This window comes from Dermacentor albipictus, chromosome 4 (genome assembly GCF_038994185.2).
Source record: "Dermacentor albipictus isolate Rhodes 1998 colony chromosome 4, USDA_Dalb.pri_finalv2, whole genome shotgun sequence".
Taxonomy (NCBI): Eukaryota; Metazoa; Arthropoda; class Arachnida; order Ixodida; family Ixodidae; genus Dermacentor; species Dermacentor albipictus.
In genome coordinates, this window is record NC_091824.1 from 168,151,697 (window position 1) to 168,177,627 (window position 25,931).

The 25,931-nt window shown below is 47.4% G+C and overlaps 1 protein-coding gene across 7 annotated transcripts in view; it reads left to right on the forward strand.

Moving 5' to 3' along the window:
• LOC135910078 (galactosylceramide sulfotransferase-like) overlaps positions 1-25,931 on the forward strand; it is a 184,324-nt gene that overhangs the window by 35,995 nt on the left and 122,398 nt on the right. The window contains exon 1 of one of the 7 annotated variants that reach the window (XM_070537784.1): positions 13,014-13,123. The exons of the other annotated variants lie outside the window; for them this stretch is intronic. The gene's annotated coding sequence lies outside the window, so the exon portion shown is untranslated. Of the gene's footprint in view, positions 1-13,013; positions 13,124-25,931 lie in introns of those variants that run through there. 7 annotated transcript variants of the gene reach the window in all.

Consider the following 25,931-nt stretch of genomic DNA (forward strand, 5'->3'; position numbering starts at 1 on the left):
GCTTTTGATAATGTAGCGAATTGCCGTTTAATTACTAAACTGTCGTCCTTGAACCTTGATTATTTAACCATATCTTGGCTCCGGAACGTTTTATCCTCGCGCAAGCAGTTTACTTGGGTTAATAACACCTCATCTAAATTATCTGACGTTACCTCTGGTGTTTATCAAGGCCGCGTCCTGGATGATTTATTATTTCTTACCTACACTAATGACCTTCCATCTCATATAACATTTAGCATCCGTTTATTTGCCGACGATTGCATCATATACCGTAAAATAATGACTCACGCAGATCATCTGTAACTACAACAGGATTTTGACAATCACATTCTGGTGCTCGCAGTGGCAAATGACAGATAACACTGAGAAATGCAAAATAATGACGTTCAGTTGAAAGCAGTCGCTCGACTTACACATACTTTCTTAACAATAACTTTATATTGGTAACGCCCAGCCGCAGGTACCTTAGTATTAACTACACTTCTAATCTCTCCTGGTCAACACACATTGAAAAAATCACTGCCACGGCATCATGCACACTATGGATACCTGAAACGTATTCTTCATGCGGAACCTTCCATAACACGAGAACTATCATACCAGACACTTGTTCGTCCGCAACTCGAATGTTCATCATCCATTTGGTCACCTCACCAAGTCCATTTAATCAACTCGCTCGCGACTAAAACCGCTGCTCCAGTGTGACCAACATGAACACATCATTATCATCATCATCCTTGCAATCACGTGGGGAGATAACCACTCTGTTTGTTGCATAAAATAGTCGACAGCGCGCACGCAAATACCTTGCCACTATCGAAACCACATCGCATATCTCGCAGGCTTCATAATCAACATAGTTTTATTCGTCTTTTCGGCCGCACCCGGGCCTTGAACGCATCTACGCTTCCACGTGCAAATGGTCAATTGTTAGACCTTCTTGATGGTGTCTGTATTCAGGACCATGTGGAATTTAGAAATAAAATACTAACCATCTATGACTGTATTTGCTAACCACGCATATGATCACTTGAAATCATGCTTATAGATATTAAAGGTATATCATGTAGGCCCACTCAATTTCGTACAATACCTGGTTCTTGAATGTCTTTTTTTTTATGTTCATGTTAAAGAATATTATCTAGACCTCTCGCATAATACTCCTACATGGAGCCTGTGAGGCATTCGTAAGTTATATTATATATATATATATATATATATATATATATATATATATATATATATATATATATATTGAACGAGAAGAAAGGGAACCGAGAGGCCCGATGTTTATTAATAATATTAAGCCCACAAGCAAGGGCAGCACGGCGTAAATTACTTGTAGTTCCTAATTGAATTAAATAAAAGATTAATAAATGACAATGAAAGTCTATGAAAAAACAACTGGCCGCAGTGGGTACGAGCTCACGTCTGCGAATTACGCGCGCGATGCTTTTATCAGTTGAGCTACGGTGGCACCGTTCTCCCATACACTTTCTGGGGTATTTGTTTCTCTACTAACGGCGTCGCGGTAGCTCTATTGGTAAGGGCATCGCACGCGTAATGCGAAAACGTGGGTTCCTATCACACACGCACACACATATATATTCCAAGGACATTTGGGGTCGCGCAGATGTACACACCGTTTAAACAGCGAGATGCTGTCATGAGCGTTTAGCATTCGGCGTTAATTTTTTTCGCCGGCCGTTAGCAAGCCCTAAATTGGACAAGCATGATTCGGTACACACATGGCCGGTCATTCTGGTGGCTTGCTGCTAAACACTCTGTGAGGTACGTGGCGCAGATTTCACGTCAGATAATTATTTGTAACCATTTTAACGCGCACGAAGGTGGGTAAAAAGGTTGAAAAAGGCGTTGCCTTTGCAATAGAAAATCCTTCATAAAAAGCGAACGCGAGAATTGTCCACCAGTTCTCGCGCCGGAGGCGTGTACATTTGAAACAGGAAGCGGGCCTTTGAAGCAGGAAGATGTGTTTGGCAAGGGAAGAGAGGGTTAAAAAAGAAAACAACCTAACGATCGACTACAGCAGCACCTCTTTTTTTCGCGCGGCATGTTCGGTTGCTGCTAACAATTGCTGCGCTTGAAGGAGCTAAACGATATGAAAAGAAATAGGGGAAAGTGCTCGTTTTCTTCAGTACTCGGTAGTAATTTCGTTAATTCGGTAATTTCGCTCGCCTTAGAGTAGGTTTTCCCGAAATAAGCGGTGTTAACTTATAGCCGCATATAGAATTTTTCGATTGATGCCTCTGCAGGCACATTTTAGAATGTTTAGGCGTTAACGACAATACGCTAGACGCTGCCAGCGTTCGAAAGCCGGTCTCTTATTACGTCGTTTCTTCGCTTCAACTCTTCATACTGTGTTCAATAAAAGTTTACGGGTTCCTTCGCTACTTCCACGTTGGTTATCTGGTTTTTAACCACAGAGAGAATGAGACAAAGAGGAAAGGCAGGGAGGTCAACCAGATATGGGTCTCCGGTTTGCTACCCTACACTGGGGATGGGAGATAGGGGTTATAAAGAGGCCAGAGAGGAAAACATAAAAAAAACACGCACACACGGAGGCACACGCGCACACACACACACACAAGAGGCGTTCCAGTTAAAGTCGTTCACACAGGCCGGTAGATCGCAAAAAGCGCAATAGGACTTGCACGGCCTTCTTCTGTGACGGTAGGTCCTTTCGATGGTGTAAAATTCTTTTTTTTTTTCTGATAGCGGTTGGTCGTCCAGCTGGTCAAGTTCGTGGCGAAGGCATTCCCTCTGTGGACTGTACTGCGGGCAGGCGCACAAAATATGGTCAATTGATTTTTCGTGGCCGCAGTGGTCACAGGTTGCGGTGTCGGTCATCCCTATACGGAATGCATAGGCTTTGGTAAAGGCAACGCCCAACCAAAGTCGATATAAAAGCGTGGCGTCTCTACGGCGAAGCTGTGATGGCGCTCGACGACTTAATGTGGGATCAAGTGAGTACAGTCGCGTATTTCTTAAATGTGGCTCATTCCATTGCGACGCCGTGCACTGCCGAGCAAGTAGGTGGAGCTTCCGTGCTGCGTCAGTTCTAGAAAGAGGAATTGGGACGTGGTGCTCTTCAGTATGGGCTGAGCGGGCAGCTTGATCCGCCCATTCATTGCCGAAAATCCCGCAGTGACTTGGAAGCCACTGGAAGGTTATTTCATGGCCTGCATCACTTATATGGTGTAACGTCTCTGTAATATGGAATATTAGTTGTTCGTGTGGTCCGCGTCGTAAAGGTGACAGTAGAGACTGCAGTGCCGCCTTCGAATCGCAGAATATCGTCCATTTGTGTGGCGGTTCATCACCAATGTGATGAAGGGCAGTAAAGAGCGCTGCGAGCTCTGCTGCCGTCGATGTTGTCGCGTGGGTCGTCTTAAATTTGATTGTTGTAACTTTCCCTGGTATGACGATTGCCGCCACGAAGCTGCTTGGAAGGACAGATCCATCTGTGTAAATATGCGTAGAATCACGGTAGTTCTCGTACAAATGTAGTACCGTGAGCTCTCTAAGGGCTGGTGATGATAGATTAGCTTTTTTCGAGATGCCAGGTATTGTGAGGTTGATTTTTGGCTGAGCGAGGCACCATGGAGAAATCGAAGGTCTCGCAGCCGGAGTGAAACAAGCTGGCAATGATTCATCATATGCGGTTATCGTTTGGCTGAAAGATGTGTGTGGTCTGTCCTCTGGTAGAGAGGCTAAGTGGTGACGATGAGACCACAGCGCTCAAATATGGTGAAGTACGTGGCTGTTTCTTTTAACTTCGAGCGTGCTCAACTTGGCTGCGTTGGGTGCTCTCTTTTGGTTGGCCCGTGTCAGCCATCGCTTTCTCTACGAGGCATCGCCTTAGCCGGAGTACACACGACACGCGTGCCTGCCGTTGCCTATTTTTCAATTTTCTTTGCCGCTGTCATTGTTTGGTCACGCAGTGTGCTCTGTGTCATTGATACCGCGCAAGCACTCGGCGTTGCGCAATGCTTAAACTTGTCGTTGTTTGCCATCTTTGCATTCCGTTTTGTCTCTCCTTCTTTAGCTTCTTTCTGGTCGGTTGTCTGGCTGTAGACGAAGCACGTTCGGCAGATTGGCGGAAGAAGTAAAAGCGAATCGCGAAGCAATATATACAGAAAGAAAGTTGGAGAGAGAGAGAGATAACGCGCGCGTGCTGAGCTTTGCGAAAGTCAATCCGCCCAATAAACGGATGCGCGGCGAATCGACTTTCAGCTATTCCGAACCGGCGAACTCTACACAGTCGCTCCGGCCGCGCGTGAGACATTGCGAATTCGAGAGATTCCCCAGTGTCTACAATTCCTTCTTCTTCGAGCTGTTTCGTGGTGAGCCCGAGTCGCATGCCGCCCGCCCTCCCTCCCCAGAGAACCGATTGGCGCTTTCGGTGTTTACTTCATTCTGGTGTCGCAACAAAGAATAAGATGGGTATCTCGAGTCTGCTGAAGCTATCATGCGCCAACAGAGAGCCTTTGTGTTCGCCAACGGAGCGGAGAGAAATACACGTACGACAATTCCGACAGCAAAGGGCGTTGCGGGTAAGACTTCATCTCTCTCCATCTTCTTCGCACTCTCTGACGATGTTTTATTTTTCTATGCCAATGTTGTGTGTGTGTTTGGTGAGGGTTGACGCAGCGCTGTAAAGCGGTGCGGCTTCCGACGCGGGTACGTGGCTATACGTGTCTGTATGGGCGGGCGCTTCACAGGGTGATGCGCGTATCCTGTCTCTCGAGGGTAAGTACTGTGTTTCCTCGATTTTGATTTACGGCTGCTACTTCATTCACGTTCATTTTTTGTCGACGACTTCACATTTCAACGCCTTCCACTCCTTCGTGGTTTATGTTCGCCAAGGACAGTGCCAGTTGTCGTGTGGTCTGTAATGTGACTGAGCGACACCACGTCTTGACTTGTCGAAGCTGTGGGTAGGATATAGTGAACGCAAACATGTAGCGACTGCAATGCCCGTACTAACAGAGAGTAATGGGGACTCGCGGTAAAATTTACGCAGGGGGCCTCGAAGCAGACAAATAAAGAAAAGAGGAAAGGGAAAGTATCGTTTATGTTTGCTTGCATGGAATCCAGGAAGTCGTTAGAGCCGACCAAATAGTCGCAGCATAATGCAGCCGACATCATCGACGAATAGCAGCTGCAGCCAGTGGTACGGCTGAGAAGACTGGGGAAAGAAAGAAAGAGGCATGGTCACTAAATATGAACAAAAGGACGGAACACTTGATGCTAGCAGCCGCTACCATGTTTTTCGCTTTGATTTCGCCGAGTGTTGCCGACTTGCTCTGGTCGCTGTCCACGTATATATTTAATGGTCGGCCAGCCACGTTGCTTCTTAAGGAAGATGTCGAAACGACTGTGCAGCGTACCTTGACGTCTCGCAATAGGCGTGTCCCTGTGTACTGCCGGCCTCGCTGGCGGGCTGGACGCCGATTGCTTCCCCCTGTTCTGCCCGTATCTGAAGCGTGGCTCCCTTCGCGGAAACACGCGCTTAAACACGGAGAGCCGTCCTGTTCATCGCGTCATCGTATACCGAGCCGAGTGCAAAGTTATTTGGCCTGCCAGTTTCTCGGAGCTCATCTCACAAGCGGCGCTTCTACGACGACACTGAGACAACTGCCGAGAAGGAGTTTGGATAAGAACCGGGCTTTTCTTCCTTCCTCGGTTGAGAGTGCCGTTCGCTTCACGGCGTAACATTACGACCTTAATGTGGCTGCTACTCTGGCCATCGCTTCCACAATTTGCAGTAGCGTCGTGCGTCGTGCGTACAGCAGGAACTAGTTTTGGGAGCGCGAAATTGTAATTATTTTAGAGATGCTTTTCATTTTTTTTCCTCTGGCACAAGTTAGCGCTGGTGCAACAGCATATTGTCAAAGACAAAGCCATAAAAGACTTCGGTGGACGCTATAGATCTTTTATAAAGATGACTTGGCACCTTCGTCGTTGTCTTCTTCTGGGAGCCACCCAACATACCTAGCATGTGGCATCGAATTGCACCGAGTGGCTGTAAGTTGTGTCAAGGTCATGGCAATATTATTTTCGCTGTGGCGACTGATGACACGGTTTGTTCGTTCACGATGGGAAGCGCGCAACGCTGAGCGCCCTGGCCTCACACTTTACTAGTGGGAGCACGTGAACGTATGCTTTCGATTATAAGTTTAGCAAAGGTAACTGTTTGGATGTCGCTCGAAATATCGCAGATCACTTTTGCGGTAATCCACGAAGTGGAGGTAGTTTTGTGAAAGCGAAAATTGTGACCTCTCCGCAAGTATAAGTTCGCGTTCCCTCATAGCTTCGTGCCTATACTCTAGCGTGGACGACAATTTTCCCGTTAGGGATATATACGTGCCAATACGGATATTTTTGATGCCCGTCACGTGAAGGAGGAGCAGATATAGTAATCAATGTAAAATAGGGCAGCCTTTCTGAAACACGAGCTGCGAATATATGTGTGATCCTCAAACTCAGTTAGATCGGTATGTTGTTTTTATTTGGCTGGCGATTATTTTCTAAACTCGGGACATCAGCGGAAGTAAGCGCTGGGCTGGAAGTCTTTTGCGACGACATTCAATCGATGGTCATCGCATCGAAGAAGCGTCGCGCATGAACTGTCGGACGTGTATAAACGTATACGTCTAACTGACAGCGTCGTAGGGTGCATTAACTTCACAGACGGAGGCGAGCGATACGCTGACGTATACGTAGGGTACTTTTCCCGATAGTTAATTTCAAGCTCGTAGCTTAGAGATGGGAAGCGATGACTAAAGGCGCATTTCACGGTTGCAGGATGCTAACATGCCTGTCTCCTATGCGCCATACAGTGCCTACAGGCAACTGATGTGCGACGTCGAATAGAAGGACAAAGGGAGCTGAAGATAGGTGCAGTGGCCTTGCACAATAGGTCGATGTTCTGTATTCTTCAGTCGTCATGCACGGGCACACCTGAGTGAGTGAAAGGGCGGTGACGGTACCTTTTGCACTTTTGGCGTTTTCTAAGGGAACAGCGTCGCACCAGCCGTTGTCCTCCTGCCCTCGACAGTCGGGATGTGTCAGCTGCATCCATCCTACGTCGGCGGATGCTGTTTCGAGCTGACTGACTTTCCGGAATTCGCCCCCACTGCTGACGACCCTCGCGCATTCACGTGCGGACGCTGAACGGCAATTTCCTCCTCTTCATCGTTGTCCTCCTCTCCTCTTCCTAATTTTTGTCCCGGCATCAGGCGCCCATTCATACCCGACTGTATGACGCGTTCGTCCCGGGCCGGACGTCGTGTTAGGCGCCGTGAATGACAGCACTCTGCTTCTCGTTCGCTCCCCCTTCCGTCCTGTCTTCTTTTAACCCCCGGCCGGACAGCGTGATGCTCATTTGTGGCGCGTTCCGCTCTGCCTGGCGTATGTTACACATCCTGGCTGTATATAGTTCCACGCAGCACTGTGGAAGCTCTCGCCTGCAGCGAACGACGTGACCTTGGTCGTCTTGAGCCACGTGCAGAACGTGCGTGGGACTGTATCGTTTGAATGTGTTTTCATTGGTCACGTCTGCCGAAACTTCGCTTGACGTAATTGGTATTCTTTTTAGAGGAAATGGAGACAAAATACAAGCGTGCGATATATATCCATAGTGATGGGAATTCGTTTCTCACAGCATGTTCTGCCGCCTAATACGTTGATGATGATGACAACAACAAGTGATGTAGGTTTTTCGCTGATGGGAAGCGCATGCGCACAAACTTGCGAAAGCTCGCGTGATGATTTACCGGCGCCAGATTTATACGCCACCGAACAATATCTACGCAGGACTAACGCTGAACGTTTTCACTATAAAATAATGGCAAAAAAGGAAAGAAAAAAAAAGAAATGCGAAATCACTCGGGGCTCGATAAACTAGGTGAACACACATCACAACACACCGCTGTCGTCATACAGGCATGACGCGAGGCGTGAAATCCTTCTGATAAACATTTTTCTTTCTTTTGACAAGACTTTGTAATGAGTGCTGATGCTAATATACCTCCTTCTTTTACCCGATAACTTACCGTTATTTTTGGGCTCGTGCCTTGAAGAGCCTACGAATAAGTGTCGGAACTAGTCTGCATAGCGTCCTCATTTCTGCGTTTTGCTGCGTTGAAGTTGGAATTTAACATATGAGATGAAGAAGACAACGTGAGCGACTGTCCTGCGTACGCTCAACTTGCTCCTTACAAGCGCAACACCGACTTGTGTAACTGTACGTCGTTTTCGCCAACGACCGTTTTTCTTATAGTTTTAGTCAGTGCTCGGTGCAAACTGAAGGTGGCGTTGTAGGTCGTCAGTGATTGGAGAAAATGCCACCCCTGTGTGGCTTCGTTTGCATGTGCTCGATTCGAGTGGGTCGAATGAGAAAAGTGCAGCCCGACCTGACCCCGTTTACGTGCACTTTGCCAAATGGTTTGAGGAAGTCAACCTGCGCCATGCAGACGGATTGACTGAACTCTCCTCGGCGCTCGGCCCGACCTGCGAGCGCTTGCACGGAACCAACAAGCTGACTTGATCCAACGTTACTGGGTTCATGCAAACGTAGCTTGTATATGCCCTGAGCGCGCCAGGGGGGGGGGGGTCTGTGAGCAATAAACGCAACGATTGTCGATGCTGAGAGGAACGTTAATACTTTGCAGGACCCGTCCATGTCGAAAAACTGAACGTGTAGCACAAGCCGACCGTTATTTGCAGGAAGGCTCATCGCAGAAGGAATTCTACAAAGACATCGTTTTACACTGTCGCTTTGACGGAGTTCAGTGCATTAAGTATTATTGATGGCACTGCGCGCGATAAGAAATAAACTATAGAGCATGCTTTTCTTTCTTCTTGGCGTGCGTGCATGTATGCTTTAGAGAGACGAGCTTCTGTCCCTTTATTTGTTTGCGGGTGCCGTCGTTGCCGCTTGTCCTTTCCCAACTTTCGTGAAAATAAAAGCACGTATCGCTCACGCATGACGTGCTTGACGTCGACCATTTTTTCCAGTTATTTCTTCGAGCTCGTGTGCCCCACACCTTCTCTCTTGTCTCTAGCGAAATAATTTTCGCTCTCGATTTTCGCTTTCAGTCTCTTGTCTGAGCGTTCTCCGTGATTCTTTTGTTTGCTTGGAATACGTGCACCACAATGTGATTGATCGTCGCTTTTGACGCCGTAAGGCGTTGGGGTCGATGAATTCTCTCTCGCGCTTGCTTGATACGGAGCCCTGCGTTCGGTTTAAGACAATGGCGTTATTGATTTAGCAAAATCCGATGCAGACAGACGCGGCTCCTCCTCGTCGTCGTCGCCGTTTCGTGTATCGAGCTTACTTTTGGGAGCTGTGAGTGCTTTCCTGCTGCAAGCTTTCTTTTTCGTGTTTAACCTTTGTACCGCGACGAGACGACCCTGACATGCACGACATTCATGCATGACCAAACTTGTTGCATCTTATTCTTTCAAAGGTTCTAGGTATTCTGTTAAGTAATTATCTTTTTTTCCTCGCATTTTCTTCTCGTCTTTATCAACTCCATTTTTCCTCCTGTTAGACTTTTACCGTTTCTCTTACTCGTCTTATATGTATATTTTTTTTTCTGCCCAACTCTCCCGCCTGCGCTGCTGCAGCTTGCCGCGTAACTTGGAGTTTTAGAACAACTGTGGTTGCGTAATGCTAGCTGTAAATGCAAAGACGGGTGCCCCAGCAGTCGTGCTCCATATCGTTCGCATTCGTGAGTAGCACGCCCTTATGTCACCAGTGAATGTCGGTGGAGAGCGTTATCATTTGCTTGGTAAGACAAATGTAAAACCGGTGTGCTAACTGCTTTATATATGAATAATAGTCCTGGCTATATAGGTATTTACGTAACGTATAATGATTATCCCGTTATATACGTGGACGACCAAGAAAATGCCCTCGTGTGCCTACAGTACTTATACACATATATGAAATCTAGTCCGTGGATAGGCGGTCAGTGAGCCATGGCTTGCGTGCCTGCCGCATAATAGCGCGGTCCGGTTTGTCCCGTTCTTTTCGTCGGCTGCTTCATTTCGAAATGTCATCCTGCTCACAAGCAGCGCTTTTGTATAGGAGTCGGCAGTTGATGCTTCCACTAAAGGACAAATCGTTGCCCACTAGGTAGGCGTCCTCCTCTACCTCTGTTTACAGACAGCCTTCGTGCTCCCATGGTTGCTTCGTTTACTTGAAAATGTTGTGTCGTGGCTTTTCGGCAGCGTATCCGGTGCTAAGTCAGGCAAAAAAAGAATAAGAATGCGGTGGCCATCGGAACACTGGCTAGCCAGCGCCGATCCCTCCGTATGTGGTCACGCGATCGGTTTTCTCCCAGCACCAGCTCGCCCGTGGCCTCCCGAAATAAACGTCGATCGGTTGGCGGGTGGCGTCGTGCCCACCGCTTCGGCGCTATAAACTCGGTAAGGTTGAACGCGGCGCTTATTTGGTGGTTCGCAATGCGGTTCCGGAAAAAAAAAAATATTTTTTAGTTGTGTTTTATTTTTTAAGGCGCTCGGAGGAAGGAAGTTGGAGAAGATCACTGCTGGCTGAACCATGGCTGCCGCTGCGAAAATAGCTCCTGCCTGTATATGGATTCGTCATCGACTATCGCTTCTCGGAAAACCAGTGTATGTAAGTTGGCACGCGGGCGTGAGAATACGACAGCTTGTTAAATTCGCTGCCGTCATCCATCAGTCTTCTCTGCAAGGTTACTACATTCCATCAAATTCAAGCCTGACGCTTCAGCTTTGCAGCCGTCGGTTGCGGCGCCCTTCATGAGAAAGAAGATATTTGGGACGGTCAACGTTACATTGATGCTTTTTTCGACAGACTGGGGAATACAAATTTTTGTCATGCCATCAATTCGGTGGGAAATTTAACGTCGTTGACAAACGGTCATGATCCAAAAACGACGTGCAATGTTTAAGACGAAAATCAACAGCGCTCAAATTAGGTGAAAGTCTTGCGAAGAACTGGAATGGATGAAAAACACTGTATGCTGGCGATCTTTTTTGACATCAAGCTCATGAACGAGCTGGTCTGATAGGGAAAAAAAAATAATTTAGGACAGCGGGATTATCTGCCATACTGTTGCACTGGTTCTGTTGAGCGCTCTCTATCCCTTCATCCGACACTCTGAGTGGACGCTCCATTTCTTTACAGCTGGTAGTGCCTTGTGCATTAATTTCGGCTGCCGAATGTCCACCGCTTTCTTTGGTGCACCCTTGATAAGCCCGTACTGCGACGTAATTTTAATCGGTCGCCGTTTTAGGTTTTAGACCCCGAGATATGGCGCAGTAGAAAGCTTGGCACTGATTTTTATTCTGCAAGGTTATTATTCTTCTCTAACAGGCCCCTGTTCCTTTCATGTTTTTTTTTCTCGCACCCGGGCGTACAGCGCCAACCGAAGACCCGCAACCGAAGCTTCGACCTTATAGCAGCGTAAAACGTCATAGGTGCTGAGCGATGGCGGCTGGTAAAGCGAGCTGTATAGCTGCATTTCTTTTCCTTCTCCGACTTGACTTAGCGCTGAGCACGGCGGTTGGAACTATTCGCCTAGAGTAAGAAAAAAGGGAGCTAGGTCAGAAAAAAAAGACGTGTGTTAGGTAAGAGTCATGTGGCACTTTTTCTGGCTAGTTTAAATTCTAAATAACGCTGCTTAATTGCCTACTTATGCACTCAAGAGCACGGACAATGCTGCAGCGCTTATCTTTGTTCGGCTGGTTTCCGTCCAGGCACTCAGTCCAGCTTGAGACAAACCGCGCCTTGTCCTTTCAGAAATTCGAGTAGCATGTCAAAGTTGATCTTCACTCATTGCTTATTATCGGAGGCTCCACGTTAGAAGCCAAAATACCAAGTTCTGCAGTGGCACCATGGTGGAGGACTTGGAATGAAGTGCCACCAGTTCGTGCCTCTTTAACGCGCGCAGACATATTATACAAACTCATTTGGGGCCGTCATGTCAGTCACTCAACCTGAAGCCTGCTTTACGCTTAAGCTGCATTCACACGACGATTCGCGACGCTGATTCTGTCCACGAAGTAGCAAATGTCCGCTTCAATGACAGCGAAACACGCCGCGCAGTAAAGCTATGCAGTCTTCCTCTTGCGGTGCGATTCGCTGCATCTGATCGACGTCATGCTCGTGCGTGGACGTCGACATCATCCGCTCTGTGAATTCGTCGCGCTATAGGAGACTCCGAGCGAGCGTGCTGCACCCGAGGCATAGAATGTTCATTGTTATCCGAAAGGTTAAACGAACAATACAGACCCTCCCGTCGAGCGCATCTTACCATGGTTCTTCTCGAATCGCGCGCTCACCCTTCTGTCATCGCGGAGCAGGTCGCGCGGGTTAAGCCTCATAAGAAATGTATTGCCGGGTTTCAGCGAAACATCTCTGACGTGTGTAACGTGGGGCTTTCAAGAAGCGAGCGCGCAAGCCAATCGGAAAGGAGGCGCATGCATTCCACGTTTGTGTACTCGCGTCCTTTCTTGTTCCCAGCGGGACGCGTGAATAATGAACATCTCTGCGAAAGAGAACGACGGGATGACTGCTGTCCTACGCTTTCATAGCTAAGCGGCTTGCAGGGCGCTTAGCAGGGTAAATAGGCGCATGCGCCGTGGCTTCGAGAGCTTTGCCAAAACTGCATTGCTCATCTCCTACTGCGTTTCGTTTGCAATGGAGCACACTTGCCGATGTTCATGCCGATGTTCATCAAGCTTTTATATGGAGTGCATGATGATTCACTGGAAAGTGCATCATTTTGCGATGTTGTTAAGATAAATTGAAAAGATAAAAAAATCACTCTATCTGTTACTTGTGTGACATTTGCTTCTGTTATCATTTAGTTTCAAAAGTGTTGTTCATTTGGTGGCTCATCTCACTTCCTCTCTCTCTTGCGTTTCGTCGTTGTTTCCTCTCATGTATCGCCATTTCGTGGTAATCAAGTGTGGTTCAAACTTCATTTCGCGCCCACCACGGCTGTTTCACCTGTTCGCGGCGCCGTGTGCGTGTCAGCGAGGTCGGTTGTTCGTCACCAGCACAGCGGTAAAGGAAGCAGAACTTCCTGAGGAGAACTGCAAAAAGGTGACGTGTGTTAATTAACCATAACTCCTGTACTTGCATGTCACTATAGGAAATTCTGTTGGTCGCTTCGTTATTAAACTGGGAAATGGTTCCACTTTGTCTCGGTTAGATAATATTCTCCAGCGGGCATTGAAGGGTTGAGGCATTAAATTACGTTAACGTGATTTCTTTTATTTTATTGGCGTGCTCACGCGCTACACCTAGCAAGACTTTCTTTTTATCCTTCACTAGAGCGTAGATTCGGGCTAATTGTTTACTCGCGATCGTCAAATACCAGCACGCAAAAAAACGAGGGATGGACGTAGAAGAGCAGCGCTGTGTATGTCGGTTCTACATTCGCCACTTGTATATTACGCACTGGTTTTTGGTTATCTTTGTAAGGTACCGCAGGTTTCCATTTTAATATTGCGCGATGACATTATGTTTGCGCGACCCTCACAAACAGGGGCCGTTTTTAATTGATCTTTTTTTCATTATGTGACGTACTAGCAGCACGCTCCCCTCCGGAATGACGTCAACTGTTATTTATTTTTGTTTTTGCTGCGTTGCTGTGAGCATGTCGTCACCGATTGTTAATTAATGTTTTGTAGCCTATATTTTTCATTCGGAAATGACAAGGTGTTTCAATGACTGGAAAGTACACTAACAGTTCACATGCAGAAAATTTAGGAACACCAGAGCTTTCTTGTACAGAATCTTCATGTCCCTTCCTGGAAGGAAGGGAAGTGGGGAATTGAAAGAGCAGGGAACATAAATGTTGTTCACTGTTCTATATACAGGGAGAAATGACAGACGTGTGGCATAGTCTGGCTAAGAAAACGAACTCACGATATGAGCCTTGTGAACTACGCTATGCATATATACATATATATATATATATATATATATATATATATATATATATATATATATATATATATATATATATATATATATTTAAATTTGTGTACACTTCCTTATGTTAATTCGGCCACGAATTTTTTCAGCGACGCAGGTTCCTCGAGAAATGTGAATTTTTATTGTGATTAGATATCTCGCTCCTAATTTAATGGATCACTGTGCTAGTCGCAACAACTTCAACAGATTGAAACTTTGAATTCGAAAATATTCGGCTTGGCATTGCTTGAATTCAGCGTTATCGCACAACCTGCATCCTGTAAATAATATGGCCGGCTACACAATATAGTTATATACATATTAATTAATGTAGTACATAAAATACACTTATGTTTGTTGTTGTTGTTGTTGTTGTTGTTGTTGTTGTTGTTGTTGTTGTTGTTGTTGTTGTTGTTGTTGTTGTTGTTGTATAGAATAGGAAATAGGAATAGAATGCTGCTAAGTGCTGTGCATCTCAGCTCGCTTAAAAGGGAGTAAAAGCCTTGTAGAACTAGCTTATGACCGATCATGTTCTCAGCGGTACGTTAAATAGAAAGACATGTTAGTAAGCTACACAGCTCTTCGGAATTCTGGGGGACGCACAATGAAGGCTGTGTCGCAGTGCGCATTCTCGGTCCCTTCGCGCGCGGTTCCCGAGTGTCATCACGCGCCTTTTATGGCTCAAGTTCGTTCGCCGCGACATCAGCTCTCCTGCGTGCCGGTCGTTCCGAGAGCCTTCTTCGCTTGACGCATGTAGCGCACTTTCTCGCAGTGCGTCGTGGTTCCCTTGGGACGTTCGTTCACCTCTCAGGAACAGTGAAGTCGCTAGAAGACGTTATTCTTTCTTTGCCGTTTTTCAAGGTATCTTCTTTCCCCCCTCCCTCCCCCCCCCCCTTCTTCCCTGGTTTGCGACCAACGCGATCGATCCCCCGACTTCGGTGCGGCGCTCGTCGCGACTCGGCTGCAGGTGTCTGCGCGGCGCTGCATGTTGTGCCTTTTGTTTTCCATGTCGGGCCATTTCGCGCCGAGGGCGGTGAGGGGTGTTCGTTCGGTGCGCGGCCGTACTTCGTCTCTGCCAGGAGTAGCGAAGAAATAGAGCGCGCTTGAGCGTGCGTAGTCACTCAAGCAGTAAGGTGAGCAGTTCACTTTAAATGATTCGATAATTTGCGAACAAAAAGAATGTACGAAGGACCCCTAAAATAAACCTTGACTCGCCCATCTGACCGTCTTGCTTCAGGGTAGTTAAGCACGTGTCGTAAATTGGGTAGATGAAGTTAGCGACAAACCTGCTTCTGGCTACTACATTTCACGTAACGGGGTAAGCAGAAGTCGAGATCGTCGCTACATTTAGCATGCGATAAAGCCAACAATTTCCGAACGGAAGTCGTTGGCAATCTGCCAAAGAAAAATAAAAAACTTTAAACCAAAGAGGTAGAAGGCGTATTGAAAATGTTAATTCTGTGTTAATCTCCGTAATGATATTTAGCGCGAACTGGGAGCCTAATGTACTCATTCGCGGTGAGTTGACCCTCCGCCCTTCTTTGCGCTCCGTCATGCCACTGTAGGCTTCCCATATAATCTTAATGCATCGTGTTCGCTCGCATCGCCGTTCGTTCATTAAACGTCTGGAAGGTGGGCACGTAGGTCATGTCTTATGAGCTTGTGCGCCGCTAGGTTTCGGTCGCTCTGCAGAAGGCGACACCGGGTACTTATTATTACTTATAACAGGCCCGTGCTACCGGTCTGTATCATGGCAGCAGAATAACGCTTGCTCGAAATAGTCTATAGGGGCGTGCGAAATGATGTCCTAAGCGGTGAGACTTGTTCTGATACATTTAATCTTCTTGTAGAGCGCGCACACATTTCTTTGACCGAAGTGGACAACGAGGGCACTAACAACACTCTCCTTGATCCCCCCCCCCCCTCCCCAGAAAAAAAAAATAAAAAAGAATGCACTCGACTGCACGCACCCATGTCGTGACTCCGGAGTGAAAGTTTGTGCAACCGACTCCTTCCGTGGGCGCTTATTTACGACAGGGCGAGAATCGTGAATGCCGTGACTCGGCATTGTGTGCTGCGGGATTACGTAAGCTCAATACGCCTTCCTCTCTCGAAGATCGCGGGCGCCTTTCGTGCGTAACTCACTGGTTCGTGCCGTTGGTTGCGAAATGCTTTGTTATGAAAAGCGCGGCTTTGTTCGCAAACGTACACGCTCGACTATTAAATGTGGAACGAACGATCGGTTCCAGCTGCGACGGAATTGACCAGCGCCATCGTATGCAACAGCGTTTCTTATAGTAATAGGAGAAGTTCATTTGAATGCGTTGCAGTGGAGGTTGTGTATTATTTAATGGAGATGGGTGCGAAATGACGCAGAGGACCCTTCATTTTAGTTCACAGGTGGAGAACTTTCTTCCTTAAGTGCATTGATTTTTGTGCACTGACTCTTAACTTTGCGTATTAGACATCATCTTCCAAATGACTAAGCAACCATGGTGTAAGGTGTCCAGATTACTCTCTCTAAAATCGGCTGCCCCCCCCCCTCCCCTCCCTCCCACCTGACCTCCCTCAGTTCTTTCCAGATCTCTGCATTTAACTGAACTGGCTATCACTGCACTGTCTTGCACTAACAAGTGTACATAACAAGTGTACAGCGATTGAAACGCAATACTCGGATAACATGGTGGCCGGTGCTTTCTTGCGCCACCGGTAGGCGCTGGTGACACTGAGATTATGCATTTTTGTGTCACATGAAAGCGATATTTTTTTTGGTGCATCGTATATTTGATGCACTCGTCCTCCTCAGCGATCACCGGTGGCGCAAAAAGCGCTGGCTGCCGTGCTCTCTGAGTATCGCGTTTCAATCGCTGAGCACTGTACGTAAGAAGTGTACACACTGCCTATAGGCATGGCTGTACATTGTATGCGTATACTTTGAAATGAGACATGCTTTAAAGGGATACCGAACAAAAATCTGAAAAAAAAGGGAAGCATCTCAATTCGATTCGGCAGACGTTACTGTTCCGATACGCAGTGTTTATTTCACATATTTTTAACGTATGGCTGTATTTTTGGACGATTTTGAGCGCGCGGCGGCTTCACGCCGACCGCTGTGACGTCATGTGCGCCGGCTTGAAGCAGCAGCAGAGGTGAGCAGCCGGCGCGTGCTCGACGTCCGCCTCTCATCGTTTCGTGAGCGCGCAACCATGCGAGGTGCAAGTAAGAGCGACTGCACCAGTGGCGCAATTACATAAAAGTGCTACGTCAACTTGTTATGTAGCCTGTTTCTAACGCCGGAGTAGTCCAAGTGTACAATTCGAAAAATGAATTAGGCCGCTGTTTCAAACGCAGTTGAAGCTAGAAATGAAGCAAGGCGTCGTAGTTGTTTCGAAGTTGTGCGCGCTGAAGTTTCTGAACACTGTGCAGAAACAGGACGGCGATTTTCACGTTGTCGACAGTATTCACACGCCGATACAGGCAGCTGACCATTGCGCAATTGCGTGCGTATGCATAGAATGCCTGCGGCATCCGTTCGTCGTCCGCTCCAGTTCACCTTCTACTTGCGCCAGCGCTAGGGAGCGTCCACTGCGGGCTCTTTGTGCAACTCTCACATAGCGTTACGTGGAAGTTTAATGCAATTAAAGGCGTGTGTGAATAGCAAACTTGACATTAAACTATATCTCAACAAACACGGGTTCCTCCGTTCTAAATAGCATCACGCACTTCTTCTCGAGGTTCTCACGTACCAGGCAGACCTGGGTGGCAGAAGAGGGGGTTCTTACTGCTTTTATACAATGCAACCTGCAGAGCTTTGCAGTTATAAAACCTAGTCAGACCTAACCTGGATGGCCGTGCTCCTTCAGCGGTTGCAGAATCGAGCGTTTTTTCCTTCTCCAGATCGCTATCTATCTGAGAAAAAATTCCCTGCTACTACGATGCCACAGCGAACGCTGCTCGATAGAGCAGCAGCAGCACGAAGACAATGCCTTTGCTCATCGCCCGCCACTACTTATCTTCGTTTTTCCGTTGTGCATCAAATAACTAAAAAGCATAACTCTTTTCGTTTTCTATTCTCGAATGCACCTCCGCTGGCTCCGTTCCTTTCTTCTTTCCTGCAGAAAATTGAAGGGAAAGCGCCGGGCTTTAGGCGCTGCCCTCTCGCTGTCATGCCGCAGCACTGCAGCAATGCAGGGCTCATCTCATAGTCACTGTCCTCGAAGTGTTCGGAGCACAGGAAGTCACGTTTTGACGATGCCCATCATGGCTGCGATGAGCGCGCAGCGTGAACCCGTATCCTTCGATACTTCGGCTCTGCCAGAAAGGTATATGACAAGGCTTGTCTCGCCCGACGATACTTTTCCCGCACCCTTGCGCGCAGAAGCGTAGAGGCATTCTCGTGCGTTGTACGAGGTGCTTCACTGATCACATTACAAAGCAGCACACAACACAAACGGCGATTTTGAAGACTTGGGCGCAGGCTCCGCTTGCGAAAACAAGTATGCGCGGTCGAGAGCAGCTGTGCTGTTGAGACGTCGTTCGCTGCCGTCCATGCGGGTGGAGAGACGCGGGCGACGGCTGGCACGCCGGTATCTGGCGCAGAAGACGTCACGGAAACGTCACTTCCTCTAGTTCACCGCCCGGTATCCGGCGCAGAAGACGTCACGGAAACGTCACTTCTAGTTCACCGCGCGTGCATTTCATGCATTTCATGCATTTTGCGAAAAATGCATGAAATTAATTATTTCCCGCTAGTTTCTGCCGGAAAATAAGGTTGCGTCAAGAAATTTCAGCACCCAAGCTCCAATTTGGGCTAAAAATCTCGGCGGCTGAAGTTTTGTTCAGTATCCTTTTAATTACCGATACAAGAGAGTGGCTTGTTGGGCTAGTTGGTACATGGTTATACTAGGAGAATGGCAGCAAACTTGAAAGTAGAAAAACTTGCTGTTTGTTGCAAGTTTGCTGGCATTCTCCTAGTATACCTATACAAGTGTTTTCCCAGAAACTTCTTACGCTTGAGCTTTCTTTGTCGTTTTCTTTTTTTTTTCTCTTTACACTGTGCATTGGTTCGCTTGTTTATTCGTCTCTTATTTTAGCGTTGAGCAGTTATTTGTAAAATAAGCTGTCTTGCGTTCTGTAGGATCTATTTAGAGGCTGCCTGACGTTATCCACATGACTGTGTGTGCTGTTTGTTCATTTTGGCGTTCGCGTGATAGTAGTGCAGCATTTCTTCACTAAGCGAGTTCACTCGAGAACGCCAAGTGTGGGGCAGCCGCCTCGCAGACAAGCTCGTGTTTTTTGATGTGGCTGCCTTTTATTATTTTTTTCTCGTATTTAGGTAAAAAATAAAGTGAACTTTCAGTGGCCTAAGAGGCGCAAAAATAACATTTTTTTTTTAAGCGCTGTCGGAATGCGCCGAACAAATATACTTTGATGGTCAACATAGAATATGTGACAGCGATGTTTGCAACGTCTGACGAATTGAGTATGTATACAGCTTCGTGAATGACAGGTTCGCTCTTGAACTCCGCGCTGGAGAATGCCTGCTGCCTGCTTACCTTCGTCTGGAGTCGGCGATCTCACTTTCAGCATTTGTATTCTAACGGCTATTGCGGAGACCGCTGTGGCTGAATGGCCGAGACCGTTGGACTTTATCTCGGCTTATCTGGCCACACTGTGATATACTGCAAGGACGCAAAGACGCTCGTGTACTTAGATTCAAGCGAATTAAACAAATATTTAAGGCCTTCCTTTTGAAACTGCGCTAGGAGCGTACGACTGCTGATAGTTGATGAGGCCGCAGGAGACGTTCGACCTCTTTTGCGGCCTGTGTTGATCGTCCACGAAAGTTACGTACGACATCTGTGTTCAGCGTTCGCTTTAAAAAAAATTAGGTTGGGACACACACCGCAACGAATGTTTTCATGTAGCGATGCAATCATAATGAAAGGTTTGACCTAAAGATTGATGTGATAAAACAAATACCCCATTCTGAATATGTTTGCAGAAAAGATAGAAACTTTCGCTCGTCGGACCCGCCTCTACGAAGGGTACAGCCCGAAAGCTGACGAAAAAAGGAAGAGAAAATATTAGTATAATTAATTTTTCTCGTCACTTCAAACGCAGACTTACACCTGGTCCGTTTCCATTAGCAGGAAACCCTTAGTTCGATAAATAATAACATTCTTTAAGATACGAATTCATTTCATTTCATTTTATTACCTTAATGACCCGCGAAGACTACTAGACTACTACATAAGGGGTGGGAACAAACATACAGATGACTTATAGCGTTCAATACAATGAAAAGTGATTTGTAATAATTTCCGCGAAAGTGGACGAGGACGTAATGACAGCGATGTCGTTGGATAGGTCATTACAGTCTGCTGCAGCACGGGAAGAACATGAGGCAGCAGAAAGGACTCCCGATTCATTCTCGGTAGTCCTATATTACGAAACAGTTTCAAAAGGCTAAGCATTCTATTCCATGTCCAGCTATATCTGGTCGACTTCGGCTCTGAATCTTCCAGGACGGTACGGAAAATGGTAGCTCGTGGCTCGCCCTTAGTGCACTTACAGTGCAAAATGCAGTGCTTACGAAAGCGAATGCCAATTTCCTTTTGTTATTTTCTTTTTTCGTTGCACAATCCTCAAAAGAACAATGCAAACGCCGCACGCCGGCGTTCGCGTTGCCTATGTAAAGACTGTGCTATGAAAACACCTTCACATTCCTACTCATGTTCTTGTTTGCATGCCTGCCTTTAGTTGCCAAGAGACCGTTCCAACTTTTCGAACTTTCAGTCATTCTCTTCGTATTGTTTCTCGTTTCCCTACGTGTTCCGTTTTACACAGTATACCTGGACGATCCATTCGCTTATCTACCATCTGCGGCCCAATATTGCGCACCATTGATAGATGTTTCCTGCTGGACTTCAGTGAAGAGAATAAGCTATAAATATACATACGGCGCTGCTCCACCCGCTTTATGCCTCCAGGCTAACTTTCCAAGGAAAAAAAAAAGGGGGGGGGGTGGGGACGGCTTGGGGGGAAGCGTCATAAGTATTCCGGGTTTTCATCCTGCGAAAGGCAAGAGGCGTCGTGGCCCTGTCGCAGGCCATTTTCTCTGCGCCACTAGATCACTGCCGTGCTGGCGCCTCTGGGCCGTGCAGCTCGAATGGCGAAGGAGCAGGAAACCGCTCCGCAGCATAGCTTTCTCCCGCCGGCACGGCCTTCCTTCCGCGCCACATACCTGCAGACCGGTGTGCGTGGCTTTCTCCTCCGAGCGGCCAGACGACGAAGGTGGAGGGGGCTGTCAGTGGCGAGCCCATTGGTGACGTCACGGCGGCGTTCTTCTCGGCCAGGCTCAACCTGTCTGGGCGGCCAGACCCGCCACTGACCGACGGGGCCGGGTCACGAGTGTACGCAGAAAATACCGCGTCGTCGAGGCAGGCGAGAGCGCCTACCTTGGCGCGTACGCGCACTACGCTGTACTTCCCGCGCGCAGACCGCGCCCTCCATTGGGACCAACGCGTGCACACCTACCTGCTTCGGTGGATGTTCGCGGCCTGAACTGGTCGGACTTTCCCCGGCGAAGGTTGTCGTCTTCATTCATGTAACAATCTTTTTTGCCCAAGTTTGCATGCTTCGCTCTGGTGTGCTGGAGGCCTTGCACCCGCGTTTCTCTAGGACTGAGATGCGCTCGCAGGTTTTAATTTAAACAGTCATGATCGAAAGTACGTTCTATAGCCATTGCAAGCGACGGCGCATGTTGAAGTGTTTGACCGAGATTCCTGCAATCATGAGCACTTGGTGATTGTTTGGGGGAGAGAGAAAGCACTGATAATAGAATGGCGGAGAGGATGACGAGGCTGAGTCTAGTTGACTAACGTGCACTGTGGAAGGAAAGTGGAAGCTGAGAAAGCTAAATGTTATCTGTGCTACGGAGCGAGGTCACCTAGACTTCACACATCGCAGAATCATGAGGCCATGGCCCTAGGAACTTCGCTTGCGTAAAAGGCCTGTCATCTAAATGCCCGAGATCTCTCCAAAGGGCAATCTTGTGGTGTTGACAGGAGGGAGACGTTTAACTAGCGTGATCGCCGGCGTTATGCCTGCGTCGAAGCTACTGATAGACAGAACGCCGAATTGTCAGTCAGGAATGGTATATATGGACTAATGCACGTATATACTCAAGCTGGATTTAGTAATCTGTGAAAACATACGCAGTGCATTCGAGACACTGTCTACATCCGAGAACAATAATAGACCATAGTGAGGCATTGGGTCTTTCTCATTAGCCGCACTACTCACGCGCGCCTTGTTTAGGCAGGCAGGCGCACGGTATACGCATATGCCACTAGCAGAGGTCCGCGCTTGTGCAGCTGTCGGCACTGACCGGCAACAACCGCTTCTTGCCTTTCGTTTTATTCCTCCGCTTGATTGCCCCTGGTCTTGTTCCTTGGTTTTCAGGCCCATCCTGTCCCTGTCGACGTAGGCAGAACTTTTCTCTGTGACGGATGGCGGGGGCCTCCGCGAACTGGGCTGCTTGTATACCTCCGCCCGCACCTCCGACACCGCCCGAAGCGCATAAGCCACACATATTAAGGGCGAAGCTTTTCTTTGAGAACATTGCTAAGTTTTCGTTACCGAGGGAGCTGCGTGGCTGTTCTGGTTGTCGCCGTGTCGCCGCGGTTGTTGCCGGATAGGCCAACCAGTCACAGCGGAAGAGGTGTGCGTCGCCGACGCTGGGTTCCTTCCACCACCACCAGATGGTTCTGTTCTCCACGCATCCGCGGATACGTTTATGTATACGACGAGGCATAAATGCTTCGGCGTATGGATAAACGAAAGGAAGACCTACTCAAGCACTTACCAAGATAGCCTGAAAATAAAGGGGAGGCGGAATGCAGCAATAATGAAACATTAGAGCACTTTAGGGCCACAATAAATATGCGGTGGTGCGTGGAATCTGGGAAGGAGTAATGGTGCCAACACTAACCTTCGCAAGTGCCATTCTGTGTTTAAAATCGGATATCTTGTCGGCACTGGAAGTTAACCAAATGAGGCAGTGCAGGGTGACATGCATTGGGCTTCGTTCGAAGCCAGGGGAGCGCAGGGAGAAACTAGTTTTGAAGAAAGATTCGGGAACATGTCTCGAGAAATCGCCGGTTAAAGTGCACAAGTGTCCGTACCTGAAAAATGTTGGCAACCAAGTACAGTGTAATTGACAGTGTAAATAGACAACCAGGTGCCATCAGAAAGCGTGAGAGAAACAGAGACAGTGAATTGGATGCAGAGAATGAAACAAAAAAGACCACATACATTTACGAGACTATGAAGAAAGAAATTAGAAGGGACAATCTGTACGATAATACGAAGGGGAGTGCCTTACTCTTTGGGGATCAAGCTTTTGGCTTAAGGTCAAAAACATACCGCATACCATATGAGACATACCATATGAGGCATGTGTATGCTGCAGCAAAGATTCGAAGACCACTCAGCACATTCACCCAGTGAAACCCGTAAGTAACGTACAGTTTCCAGAAGCGCTTGGATTTAAAGTAGAAGGAAGCATAAACCAGTCAGCAGTCGAGATGAGCTAGACGTTTAGAATATTGGGAGGGAAGAAGCAGAGAAGAGATTGATACGACCCGATCCGTTACAGGCATAAGTAGAGGTACTAGGCAGACAGAAATTTTGAGGAAGAGAAAAAAAAAATGTATATAGAGATGTATACTATAGAATGCAAGAATGAAAAATATGTATATCATACCTATAACTCAAGAAGGCAAGGTAGCTATTTCTTGCCGCCTCGTTTCGAAGGAGGTGCAAATAAATTCATCATCATCATCATGATCATCAACATCATCATCGTCGTCACCATCATCATCATCGCGGCAGTAGCGGCGCCGTCCGTGCGGGAGGAAAAAAAAATAAGAAAACTCGCCTTCCTTCTTCCGAGGCTGCAAGGTAATGAGGAATTAAACGCTTCTTGTGGACAGCGCCCCTCGTACTCGCTAGTAGACAGCAACTCCGCTTAACAAAAGGCTCGCTATAATTTGTGCTTGTGTGCGTACGTATGTGCGTACGTATGTGCGTGCGTGCACGTACACTCGTGTTTAGATTCGTCATGTGCTCACACAAAGCATCGCTGTATATAGCTTCGAACTCGTTGAATTTCCTGAATTTTGCTTACGTGATAGTATTTCTGTTAAAAGCGATAATTGCATTTAAGATACCACGTTCTTCGTGTTACTTTAGACGCCACTCGATCTTTCCCAAGCGTTCTGTATTGATGAATGTATGCAGAGATGCGGAGAGATGATTGTGCGCGGTAGTTTCGGCGCGTCCTCTATTTGTACTATTTCTTGCCGCTTTATCATCACCCGTATATAATTGGTAGTCATTAGGGTGTTGAGTAGCCTTTGCGGTTTCAGACCACTAGCATCCCTATGAAAAAGAAAGGACTAAGAAAAACCAGCTTCGTGGGTCGTCGTGACCTTGGGTGCGGCGTATGGTGGTTTCTCTTCACGTATACGTAGGCTGTCATGCGCAGCCGCTCGAGTAAGTGATGCCGAACGTGTCTGGCTCTTGCACGGAGATTGTGATAACGATATGAAGAAATCGTAACGGCAGAAAGAGGAAGCTGTAATGGACTGGGACGCTACCAGCGCACACACTTGCGATGTCTTATCACGTAATACCTGCAGTCACTTCCTACTTAGTATTGCTGATATAAACTGGTCGTCCTCCAGGCGGGCGCCTCGTTGCCGTTCGCTCGCGGGTGACGTAGCCGCGTGCTTTGGATATCCATCATACTGCCATGCAGTATGATGGTATGAGAACATCGTGCAGGTCTCGCTTAACAGGCACGATTTTGTTCCTCAGCTTCGTTCCCGTGACGCCCAAGTTGCAGCAATAACATATAAGCGGAGTCGTTCAGATTGATTGATTGATTGATTGAAAAACTTTCATTTGATTGATTGAATAACGTTTATTGGAGTCGTTCAGATGTCTGCATTCAATTGACAATGCGGAACTAGAGAGTATTCTGAAGCGATTTTCGCCTATCGCATCGCGTGTAGCGTATCTTCATATGCAAGCATTTCCTTCCCTGTCATTACGTGCATTTTACACATTTATCGCTTACAAGGCTCTCAGCTACCAGGGAGTATATTGGCGTTGTGCATTTGGCGTTGCGCTGCTAAGTACGAGTTCGTGCGATCAAATTCAGGCGGACGCATATCGATGGGGGGAAAATGCAAAAACGCCTGTATGTCGTGCATTGGGTGCACGTTAAAGAAGCCTAGGTGGTCGAAATCAATCTGGAGTCACCCACTACCGCGTTCCTCATAATCATATCAGGTTTTGGCAAGAAAAACCCCAGAATATGAGGATCTTTGCGGTTAGTTATGTTGGCAAACAGTTCACTTCTTTCAGGCTGAGAAAGAAAGAATTCGCAGATATTATATGAGCGATGGGGAGAGCTTTTCCATGGCGCGACGCTGTTGTACGTAGTATATCTTGACAACATGTCTGTGGATGCCTTAGCTGTTTTGTAAATGAGGCTGCATTTTTTCGTTGTATGGACTATTGCGGTACTTCTCTTTGTGATGCTTCCAGTGGCGATGATTCTCTTGCAGTACATCAATGTTCAATCGGTTCATGTACAGTGAGCCCATTTATACCGACACTGTTTGCTATGGTTTCAGTTTATCGTATCTTCACTTGCAGTATCACACGGTTTGTGTACAATGACGTACAGTACAGCTGCGGCGACTTTCACTTCTACCACACCAATGCAAGGGGCAGCTCTTGCAGCAAGTGGTCATGTAGGGCGAATGCACCGTGCTAGGCCAAATTGGGCGCTTGCTGTAGAGGCTGAAAAATCTGCATGATGCCCCTGTAACCTGTGTGCGCTTTACTTCCTTTCTGC